The sequence below is a fragment of the Cryptomeria japonica genome, chromosome 7 (assembly GCF_030272615.1).
Source record: "Cryptomeria japonica chromosome 7, Sugi_1.0, whole genome shotgun sequence".
Lineage (NCBI taxonomy): Eukaryota > Viridiplantae > Streptophyta > Pinopsida > Cupressales > Cupressaceae > Cryptomeria > Cryptomeria japonica.
The window spans coordinates 228,576,772-228,589,691 of record NC_081411.1 but is presented as its reverse complement, the minus strand read 5'-3'; positions in this window follow the sequence as shown (position 1 = coordinate 228,589,691).

Sequence of the window (12,920 nt, the reverse complement as noted above, 5' to 3'; positions counted from 1 at the left end):
AGTGGAAGTACTAATAATTTGGTATGTGAGGAGATGGTAGAGAAACTTGGATTGAAGAGGCTTAAGGACCTTTGTCCTGACAAGGTAAGTTGGTTACAAGATGATCAGAAGTTTGAAGTAAAAGAGTAGTGTTTGGTGAATTTTAATATTAGACCTTTTAGGGGTGAGGTCTTATGTGATGTTTTGTCTATGAGTGCTTGTCATGTTTTCTTGGGAAGACCTTGGCAATTTGACAAAGGAGCTATTTATGATTGTAGAAGAAACCTAATCACTATTGAGAAGGACGGACAAAATTTCACATTGGATTCTTTGAGGGAGGAAGACAAGGAAGTGAGGAATTTGAATCTTGGGAGAAGTTTCAGTACTAGGAAGCAGGTTGCAGAGGTTGCACCAGATGGTGGCATGGATTTGGAGAAGTGTTTGATATATAAGCCTGATAGTAAGAAGGAATGGGATGACAACAAGGTTATGGTGGAGAACCAGATGAAATATTGTGGCAAAAATAATTTAGAGTTGCAGAAGAAGGAGAGTATCGGTCAAAGATCATGTATAGGTCTGAAAGAAGGGAAGAGAAATAAAGAGAATCAGGAGTTAGAGAATCCAGTTGCAGTTTTGGAGGATGTAAGGAAGAGGGTTGCAGACAAAGAAGATGTTTGGATAAGAAATGAGCATGGGATCTATATCCCAAATCCTTTTCAATGTTCATGAGTTTCCTCTCATGGAACGTCTCTTTCTTCCTAGGATATCTAATGCTAGAACCTCCATGATCTATGAGAAATCTTGCATCAACCGAAAATATTTCCTTAGTTTTGTTCTTGTTCAATTCTGGTAGAAGATTTCTGTATTTTTTTTAGTGTGTTATGGTAGTTGGTTCTTTTTCATTGCGGATCAAATTTTCAATTTCTAGGCTTGTTCTTCTGCATTATCTCATTTTTTCCATTCATTTGGAGTCTTTTACAAAGAGTTATTCCTTCCAAAGTGTCTATTTCTTGGTTCTAGAGTAGTTTTGAGCTTACCACCTATGTTGAAGATTTCTTCTTGTGTGGAGCAATTTCTTGGATTGTGGGTCAGTTTGGAACCACACTCAATGTTCTCATGCCCTTAGCCGACCTTCCTATGTGATGTGCACTCCATATTGTTTCTTGGCGGATGATATCTTCATGTTTTTTGGCTGACCTATTTTACATGTTTCATTTTCCTTTCTTGGTAAATGTAATTTATTGTGGCTGACCCAAATGTGTTCTAGAGGGTATATATCTAGTTATATGTGATCCTTAGGAGGAAATTTGAAGGTTATGATGATCTAGTTTCTAGAATTGTAATTCAGATGCCTCTTGGAGGTCCATATGGATTTTAATCTAGAATATAGTTTAAAACAAGTCATGTTACCCTACATGTTACCGGATGATTACCAGATATTTTATGATGATAATATGATGATGCAGATATCAGACTTTGCATTTTATCTATGTTTAGTTTTTTTTTCCATTGTGTTACTCTTGCTGCATGAAATAGTTTGTTTTGTTTGAGGACCCACTAGACCATGGCTGCACCACAGGGCCTTCTCCTTGCTAATATAATAAAAAAACATTACATTCGACATAATTAACTTAAGGAAAATTTAAAGAGAACTAAATTTGTATGTGTTTTAGTTAGGATTAGTTATAGGGTACTTATTTAAATATGATAGAAGAATATATGTCAAAAAATATTTTAAAATTGATTATTTATCTTTCTAAGAAACATGAATTGTTTTTTAATGTGATGGTATAAAACTTGCACTAGACCTATAGTTTTTGGGGGTTCGAATAAGAGTTAAAAAAATTATCTTCTAAATGTAATCTTAACCATACAAAATTTAAAACACTACACTTATTGTTGGTTACAAATTTATCATTTGCATTTGGATTATCTTTAGTACTCTACACATACATAAACCCTTTCCGATATATAAACATTGTAGTGTAAACAAATATTGTTGCAAGGGTGTGTTGGTAAGTGACACATCTTCTAAGCTAATTCATAAAAATGTGCATCTAAGATTCAAAAACACACTTAAGACATTCATATGCTCCAAGCATGATAAAATAATTTAGATTATTTTTAAAGCACCAAATTGTGGGGTTTCCTTACTTATATATGAGTGATGATATTTGGAATGCTCATAAAGGAGAGTGTTTAGATTTATGTAAAATGCATTTGTTTGAATATAGGGAATAGTAACATATTGTATAAATATGTGTTTTGTTAGCCCTTGGTGTGATTGGTAGAGGTGAGATTTAAAATCTTCGACTTGAAAGGGTCATGTCATTGAAATCAAGCTCAACCATACAACCATGTAAATAACCTCAAATAGAAAAAGGGTCAAAGCAGTGTGAGACTCGATGACATAAATGTGTGGGTACAAAGAATGTTTTGAGATATGTAAAAAGTAGGACACAATAAAGGATAAGTGTATTGAAGTGTGTAACCTACATTTTCACATAAATATTCCATTAGAGAGTATACTAATGTATCTAGTATTTTTTCTCAAAATTGGTAGAAAATTAATTGGAAAAATACATGCATAAATAAATTATATAATATATTTTTAAACCAAATTAGATGTGTTTGTGAATCCTAAAATGATCATGCACATCAAAGGATGTAGCACCCACAAACATGCATATAAACAATTCTTTTTAATGCGTTAAATCATAATTTATAAGAAATAATATTATACAAATTAGCAAAAAGTGGGTGGATATAAAATCACACCCCTAAAGTCAATATAGGGGTAATGCATATATTAACAAAATATAAAGTAAGTTGTTATGTGGAAAGATGAGTAGAAGAGAAGGAAGGGGAGGATTCTAATCATGCAGGTTATGTCATCCACTAGTAGGGTCCAAGATATCCAACGCATGGTCCCCACTCTCGTCACCTTTTTCTTTTTCTATATCTTCTTCTCCTTCATTGGAACAAGCTAGTGAAAGAGAAAGAGCCTACTAAGGAAACTTATTGGAACTAAAATACCCAAAATATCTACTAGTAGGACATTGTAAAGCTCCCCCATGGTTTGTAAGGATTCAAATAACTTGCATGTAGTCTATGACCAACCTCATTTTCCATGGTTCCTTTTTATAGCTAGGGGAAAAGCATGGGAGTGCTTATCTTTTGTAACACAAGAAAAGAAACTCTATCCATGTTGATGCATGTGAGGAGGCAGGTGACCCTTAGAGGAGAATGGTGATAGGTAACTATAGCAATAGTACAAGTTATATTTCCCCAATGGTGAAGGAGCACTCGGAGGTGAGAAAAAAATAGTATGTAACTTTATTATCTTTCTATTGGATCTATAATTATATATTCATACAAATTATCACTAAAAGAATGAGAAATATATTGAAAAAGAAACCAAGTACAAAATATTAAAATAATTATATCTTTCCATATATTGAAGAAACCAAGTACTAAAAAAATGGTGGGAGCCTGCTCTTTTTGTTCCAGGTTCTAGAATGTATCAAATTGTTAGAAAGCTCAGTTTTTTAAAATTGAATATTCGAGAGTGGAACTTAGTTCAATTTAAGAATATTTTTGAAGAAAAGAAGTGAATTCAGGATATGATAGAGTGTTTCAATAATCATGTGATTCAGAATGGGATGTTCCTAGGGTTTTTGATGAGCTTAAATCCCTCAAGTTTCAGCTTGAGGAGATTTTGGCTAGGGAAGAGATTTATTGGAGGCATAAATCTAGGGAATTATGGCTTTTAGATGGGGATAGGAATACAATATTCTTTCATTCCTCTACCAAGTTGAAGAGGAGTAGGAGTAGGATTGCTTGTATAAAGGATTAGGATGGTCAATTATTGACCAAGCAAGATGATATTGCTAAGGAGGTAGTTAAGATTTTTAAAACCCTTTTGACATTAGATGTAAAAGGTGTCAGAAATTTTGACTCTCATATTCCTCCTCTGGTATCTATGGATGATAATAGGATGTTAATGACACCTTTCTCCCTAGAGGAAGTTAGATAGGCAATGTTTGCTATGAATCCTTATAAAGATCCAGGTCTAGATGGTTATACACCTTTTTTCTTTCAGAAATGTTGGGATTTTGTTGGAAATGATGTGTTATTGGCTCTTGAGGAGGCTAGGGAGAATAGGTCTATCTTGAAAGAAATGATATAACTTTGATTTCAATTATTCATAAAAAGGAAGAAATTAAGTCTTTTGTTGATTTCAGGCCTATTGCTTTGTGTAATACCTTATATAAAATATTCACCAAGGCAATCTCTATAAGATTAGCTAAGATTGTGCCTAAGATTATTTCTTTGGAGCAAGGGGGTTTTGTTCCACAGAGGCAAACTGTAGAAGGTTCTTTTTGTGGCACATGAGGTGTTGTATTCTATTTCTTCCAACAAATCTTTGGTGATGATTCTCAAGCTTGATATGATGAAGGCCTATGATAGAGTAGAATGGCAAGCTTTGTGTAGGGTATTGTTGAGGTTGGGTTTTTCTAATTCTTGGGTAAAGTGGATTCGCTCTTGTATATCTTCTACGAGATTTTTCAGTGTTTTTGAATGGTTCCCCTTGTGGATTTTTCTCTTCTTCCAAGGGTTGAGACAAGGAGGTCTTCTTTCTCCTTTTTTGTTTATTCTGCTTGCTAAATCTTTTAGTTGGGCTATCAGGGCTGCTAGATCGGGGGGTCTTTGGAGAGGTATTTGGATTCATAACTATCCTCACAATATTTCACATTGTCTCTTTGTTGATGATACTTTGTTATTTGGTCATGTCTCTTTACCCGAGGCTCGGATAATTTAAGAAATAATACTAGAATATGCTTTGTTTTTTGGCCAAAAAATTAATGTAGATAAGTCAAAAGTTTTTTTCCTTAATACTTCACTTCTTGTCCAGGATAGATTGCATTCCTTTTGGGGTTTTGAGATTGGTAAGCTACCATGTGTGTATCTTGGGATTCCTTTTTTCGTTAAGCAAGATAAGTGTGGCTTTTGGGATAAGGTTATTTTAGTCATTTTGAAAAGAATTCTTTCTTGGAACCATAAATGGTTGTCTTTAGCTAGTAAATTGATGTTAATCAGATCTATTCTGAATGTTGTGCCTATTTATCGAATGTTGATTTTAAAATCTCCAAAATCTGTTATTATGAGTTTGCAAGATACTCTTAGGTCGTTTCTATGGAATAACAATAAGGATGGAAAATAGAGGTTGCCTTTGGTAGCCTAGGATAAGATCTGCCTTCCTAAGGAATTAGGTGGTATTGGCATTTGTAATTTGGTCAATCAAAATTTAGCTCTAGGGGCTAAATTGGTATGGAAACTTTATGATAGGCCAAACTCCCTGTGGGCTCAGATAATGTTTGCTAAGTATCTGAATAATGGTCCTGGAGAATGTATTTTTAAATTTTCTAATATGCCCTCTAGATCTGTCATATGAAATTTTTTATGTAAATGCAGAGCAGTTATTATTCCTCGTCTCTCCTAGTTTGTACATAATGGTAGGAAAGCTAGGTTTTGGGATGAATCATGGAATGGAATTTGTTCCTTAATTAGTATTAGAGACTAGTCTCCCTTGATTGAAATCCTTACTTCTCTTTGGGGTGTGTATGTGGCAGACTATTTTGATATTGTTTAGAATGGTCCTCTAAAATTGGCTAAATGGAAGTCGATTGATTTCCTTGATGTGGATCTAAATTTGAAAGAAGAATTTGATAAGATTTTAGGTGAGAGGATGGTTACTCTCTTGGACTCTGAGGATGAACTTATTTGGATTGGGAATGATTTTGGTAAGTATTTTGTTAAAGATGGTTATAACTCCCTTTTACCTGCTAAACCCTGTTCATATTGGCCTTATAAGTTGTTTGGCACTCGACTTGTTTACCAAAAGATGGAGCTTTTTCTTTGTTGGCTATCTAGGATAGAGGTTTAATAGGAATGGGGTTGGACAGATTAGGTATTACTGTTGTTTTTCCATGTGTTCTCTATAGTAAAAATATTGAGTCATCTTCTCACCTGTTTCTTCATTGTGATTTTTCTCATGAGTGCTGGAAATGGCTACTGGGAAAGTTAGGTTTATCTTTTGTCATTGGTAAGGATCTTTTTTCTCACTTTTGTTCTTGGCTTCTCATGTTTTCATCAGCTTTCTATGCATGTCTTTGGGTTATTTCTCCCTCTATTGTGCTCTTGGCTTGAATGAAATAGTAGGATTTTCAAAAAGGTGTGTTCTTCTTTATCGGATGTTTTGCAAAAAATTGAAGCCTCAATTTTGGAGGTAGCTTTGTCATACATTTATAAGAACTTGGATAACCATTCATCTTTTTACCATTGGGATAATAGGGTTACTAGGGTTTGGAAATCCCTTTTGATCTTACCTTCTCATGGCTCTGTCTCCAAGAGTAACAAGTCCTATGGTCAGCCATTATTGGCCGAGTGGAAAACTCCTCCTTGGGGACACTTCAAACTCAACTTTGATGGTCCTTCTCGGGGAAATCCTGGGAAGGCAAGGGTTGGGATGGCTATTTTTTATCATAATTCGCAACTCATTCTTGCGAAATGTCATGATATTGGTATTAGTACTAATAATTTTGCAGAGTATCAAGCTTTATCCTTTGGCTTGGATATGGCAATTTCATTAAGGATTAAAAACTTAGTGATGGAGGGTGACTCTATGGTAATAATTCAAAGAATTATGAAGAAGAAAACAAATTACTGGAAGTGGCAATATTTGCTTGATAATATTATGCAAAAGTTAGATTCTTTTGATTCCATCTTAATTTGTCATTGCTATAGAGAAATTAACATAGTGGTGGATTTTTTGGCTAATTTAGCTATTGATAGAAAAGCTCATTTTCACATATTTGATCCCAAAGAAATTTCATCTAATGTTTGGGACAAAGTGCTCTCTGATTAATGATTTATATGGTTCTTTTGCAATTTGGTATCTAATAGTTTTAATACATGTCCTTTCCCGCCCTCCTTGAATTGTCAGGTTTGTGTTCATGTTCACCATATCGATGATTACCGTTATATGGTGGGTATTTGAAGTAGAAATGGTATTTCTTCTTTCTATATTTGTGAAATACGAAGTCACTCATAGGGTGAGGGTGTGGATATTCCTGATACACTCAAGGGTGGCAGTATATGCGATTTAAAGTGCTTTTTGTTTTCTGGCTTAAAATGGATATTGGAATGTCTATGGGATTATCTTCTGAACGTACTTTAGCTATTTGATGATGTCTCCATACTCTCTTGAAGATTGTTTGTGTGAGTTTGGTCGTGGTAGGATTGGCATTGTTTTATGATGTTTGTAATCATATTTTTGGAATTTGTGTCCTCTCCCATTTGAGATATCATTGATGGCTATCAGGTTTGAGGTGTTGTTATCTTTTGTGAAATATCACATCGTCATAGTTTGCATTTCTGATTTGTTTTTTTGTTTTCTATCTTTCTTTCCATCGTCATGATGGTTACTTGCTGATAGTCATTTATTTCTATTTTTTTGCCTTTCATTTCATCTATTTATCATGTGGTAGTTCGCATTTTGTGTCACATAGATTGTGGATTCTCTGGGTATGTTTGTTCTACAAATGTTGAATTTCTTATCTTCTATTAAATATAGAGTGGTGCTTGAATATGTGGTTTCGAAAGAAGAAAATGAGGATAATATTCAAAAAATTGGTACAATTTTTAACCTATTTTCTCCTGAGGTGGCTAATGGAATCCATAGGTTTTTGGGGAATCGCTGGTTGGAAATCAGTCTTAATATTTCTTACTTTGAGATTATGTCTCAATTTGTTACTATTTGCTATGATATTTTACTTGATGCTGAATTGGTTCATCTTCTAGTCTCCAAGTTCATGTTTCCAACAATGTGTAATGGGGATTTGGTTTTTTCTTCTTTGGATAGTTATTATTTTGATGTGGGGTCCATTACGGTGGTTTTCTTCCTTGTCATGAGCTTTTGGGTAATGGATGGTATGGTCAATTATTGTTTGATCTAAGAATGGGACACTTTGGATGATACCCAGGCATGCATGGAGTTTCTTGTGAATTGGGTACCTGCTCAGATTGTGGATAAAGATTTGGTTTTTTTAGAAGCCTTGCACTCGTTACTTTCTTTGAGCTTTCTTTTTTCTGCCCTTGTACAACTTGAATTCCCTCTAAGGGTTGTTTCTCCTTCAGATGTAAATAATGATCCCCCACTTGAAGGCACTAGTAATTAGTTTTTAAATGTCTGAAATTTTTCTATGCTATCTTGGAGAGGTCCTATGTTTTTTGATGCAGGTATGGGCAACTTTGGTACAGTATTCTTTTTTGTCAAGCTAGGTTGAAGTATTTTTTGCTCCCTTATTGGTAAAAACATGCAGGCTTCTTAGTGTCTTGGCATGATTTTCATGAGGAGATATTTATTGGCATCATGCTCTTCATTTTGTAATCAGTTGAGCTTATGTTTTGATGGATATATTCATGATGTTCTATTGTATCTAGAAATGTCCTATGGGACCTCATTGTATATTTCAAAGGATTGGGTTTGGGTGGGTTCTATGAACAATTGGCTATGTAATAGCTATCTTGTAAGGGTAGAATAGATTGGTTTATTATAGGCAATAAACAGAGGTTTTCTTGTGGGTTCTTTCCTACAAGTATGCCCTTTGAACCCGTTGTAAAAATTATTAAATATAATAATAAAAGAAAAACGTTTAGTGGCTTGTCCACTTTTATTGAAAAAAAAGAAGATAATCTCCAACCTAAAAGAACACCAAAATTTGTTAAATTTGTGAGATACAATATCAACACACTAAAAGAACAATGTGCTACATGAAAGACTCTTGTTAAAAAGGCTTTCAAAATTAATGAATCCAAATCCAAAGTTTCTATGCTCTAAGAGATATTCATAAGATATAATTAAAATAATTTTATAATACATATAAAGGGTAAAGAGTGTCCCAAATTAAATAATTATAGTACTTGAAGCCAATAGGAATGTCTTATAAAAGAATACCTAAGGAAAAGTGGGCCATTTTTTTATCCTAGAATATATAACAAGATTCTATAAAATCAATGATTCCAAACTAAGACTAGTAATTATAAATGCCATCTTTAGTTTAATATTGAAACAATGTGAATATTGGATAGAGACTAGAATAAGAATGCAAGGCATATAATTATACTAGGTAATATTTGTACCCACTTCCTATACTTCCACCATGGTCAAGAGAAATTGATAACAATTTTGTGAGCTATAACAATTGAAATTATATTCATGATTGTATAAAAACTTTCACAATCTTGGTTGGAGACATAAAACTTGAATTTTGTTTTATTACATTGCATGGGACTCATAGAAGTTTTTGAGAATAAATATTACAAACATTGAGTTTCATTCTTATGAAATATCAAGGCATGCATCGAAGTAAATCTATCTGATGGATGATATTGACTGATAAAAAATGGGAGAACATCCAATATTCTATTGGTTGATAGAAATTTCATCATGTAAGAATAAACCTTTTCGAAAAGGCCAAGACCTCACGATTTATCAAGATCTCCAATTTTTTTTGTAACAAGAGTTCCTTTAATGTGAGTGACATTATTGATGGTGAGAAGGGTCTAGAGTCCAATCCCATTCCATGGTAGATATCCAGAGGGATGACCAAGGACAGTAGAATGTAAAACAAGAATTATAAAATATTTTCTCCATGAAGAGAAAACAATAATCCATTTTGACACAAAGGAACAAATTTTGGTGCTATGTGGATAAAAGCCCCAATCCTCTAGATTCTTAAGGGACACAATATAATTACAACTAAACCTAATGAAAAACCATAAGAGTTTTTTTGGAAGCCCAAAGAGTAACATGATTAATATTTTGTATATTTATGTAACAGGTCTTAGAAGGAGCCCAACATGAATTATAATAAACATGGGTATTCACAAAAATCTTGGAACACACTTAAAATTTTCCTACCAATGAGAGGGGTTTCGTGATCCAGTATGCTATATTTTTTTATTCTTAAAAGAAGTACTTGCAAAAAGGATATTTATGAATATTTTAAAGCATAAGGGATGTTGAAGAATCTAAAAAATTATTTGTAACAAATTTAAACTTCTAGCCAATTAAATTGAGCCAAGAGGGTGTGGGAAGAAAGGATTATAAATAACATTTAGTGTTAGTACATTTAATGGGGGAACTATAGGGTTAACAAAATATGTCCAATAATTTGAGGTGCTATTTGTTATTTTGATCCTATTCAACAAGAGAGGAATAATTCATTTATAATGATGCCATTCACAAGTTGAGTTGATAAATCAAGTAAAACAATATTGTTGACCTACACTTGAGACATGTTAGTAAATAGTTTTTTGGTATAATAAATATTTTAAAATGTAACTCAAATCTAGAACAAAAATAGCTTGTTAGGTTGCTATATTCATGTTGGCATTGAGTTGTCATTAATATCAACTAGTATTGCAGTTTTCCATTAGGGTATGTCAATATTGAAGAAGAATGAATCGAAATAAGGAAAATTAATATGAAGGCATGGAAGAACAAGGAGGTATTGAGATTGTCAATAGTAACATCATTGGTAAGAGGTGATATGAAGTTGTGTGCTGGCATGTCAAGTTATAACTGGTATGAGGATTGGCTGTTTGTGTGTGTTAATGTATGTGATGAAGAGGTAGAGTGAAAAAGAGATCACGAATCACCAGAGGTGACCTTGGGCTACCAATGTAGTGTATACTATCGGTTAGCAGTAGGAGGTCTCACCAGTAAAAGCTTGTGCCGGTATGAGTCTGATGAATAATTAGGTTTAAACCAATCCAGTGTTGATAAGCTGAGTGTTTGCCGATGTGATGCCACATGGAGCTGAGGTGGCAAGCATGCAGAGGTCAGTGAAGTTTCCATCAACTCGGTTGTTGGAGTAGTTAGTTAACATTAAATGAAACAACCACAAATCATGAGTCGATAACAAATCAACGCGGCTCGAGGAAGAATGAATGACAAAGAAAGAATAGGGAGTGGTTGGCACCTAGATCAAAGCAGGAAAATCAGATTGCAAGAGGACCTTGCGAAGGAATAGTTGGGTCATAAATAGTCGATGGATAAAAATCATGGTCGAGTTTGCTATTTTTGGCAAACACACTTTGGACAGATGAAAAGCATGCGATGGCTTACTCCTCTAATGTAGGTGTGTGATTCAAGGTGGATCAGATCAGATTAGATGTAGATTTGATCGATAGAAGGAAACCCTAGCCACCCTCTATTTGAATTGATTTTTGGTGGGAAAGCTTCAGTTTAAATATTGTGATCTAAGACTGATAGTGTTGCTACTGAAGAGTGAAGGAGAGTGTGAAGCTGATGTCTGAGACCTGAAGAGATAAACACTTGAAGTATTTATGAGTGAAGAATATAAAGGTAAGGAGAAGCAGGGTAAACCAATGTAAGGAAAAAACTGGTAGAGTGAGCATATAATGGAGAGGTGAAAAAATGAAGGAAGCAATATCTGATAGAGAGAAACCAACCATGATTTGAATTCAATAGAAAAAAGGTAGAGAAGATTATGCAAAGTTAGAACCAATAGAGAGGCTAAATTGTAGTGTTTATTGAGCTGATACAAACCGGTAAGTTAGAAACTGGTAGTGCAAAATTTTGAAGGGTTGCAAAACTTCATTTGCAGCAAGGATCTAATTTGGATAGCTATTTTACAATTGATTTCACTAAGTAGGTGCTTAGTGGAAGGGTTGTCGCTCCTTTAGGTTGTAGCCTATAAATTGTGCAGGAGTTGGTACTCACAATCAAGGGTTGGTGCCCTAAAATTGTAATTAGATCTTTTACATTGTGAGGTTGGATTGGAGCAAAAGATCTCCAACAACTATTCTCATCAAAGTTTTTACCACATTGGGTTTTCCTCGTATATCTGGTGTTCAGTGATGTATTCTTGTGTATGAGTTATGTTGATTTTATAGAAAATCCTTTCACATACTTAGTCTGCACTATTTGAGCTACTGGTTAGCACTCAGATTGTTTTATCTAGTACAAGTATATCCTTGTTGAAGAAAAAGTATTTAAATCACTGATTCACCCCCTCTCAGTGATCCATTATGTTCAACAATTGGTATTAGATCCTAGGTACCCTATTTTATCAAAGGGTTCTCTTGCTTGGGTAGATCTTATTAAGTGTTCACAATGGGAAGAAATGAATCAGCCTCCTCAAAAGCCCCTATGTTTGATGGTGTCAACTATGCTTTTTGGAGTAGAAAAATGGAAACCTATTTTTCCTCTCTAGGTTGTGGTGTATGGATGCCAGTTTTGAATCGGTATACAGTCCCTAATAATCCCCCTACTGATCAAGATGCTAAGAAGGAATATGAGAACAACTCTAAAGCTAAAATGCCATTCTTAGTGAGTTATCTGATAATGAGTTTGTTAAATTCATGCACTTCTCCTCTATGAAAGAAACATGGGATAAGTTGCAGGGCAAGTGCAAGGTAATGAGTCACAAATTCGCGGAAGTCCGTGCATTGGAAAATGCGCTCTTATAAACGGGGGCCCGTTTTAAAAAAACGGGGGCCCGTTTGTGCTTCGGGCTCCCGAGCCGAAAGGTAACGGGGGCCCGTTTTGTTTAAAAACGGGCCCCCATTTTGTTCTAAAACGGGGGCCCGCTTTAAAACAAAACGGGGGCCCGTTTTTTAGAAACGGGGGCCCATTTTTTAGAAACGGGGTCCCGTTTTAAAAAACGGGGGCCCGTTTTGTTTAAAAGCGGGCCCCCGTTTCTAAATGGCATTTTTCCTTTTTTTCCACAATCCGCCCTTGTTTGAAAACGGGGGCCCGTTTTGTGGAAGTTGATTCCACAACCCACCACTTGGCTCGGGATTAGGCCCGGGATAGGCCTGGGATGGCCACACCTGAGACATGGACCTGC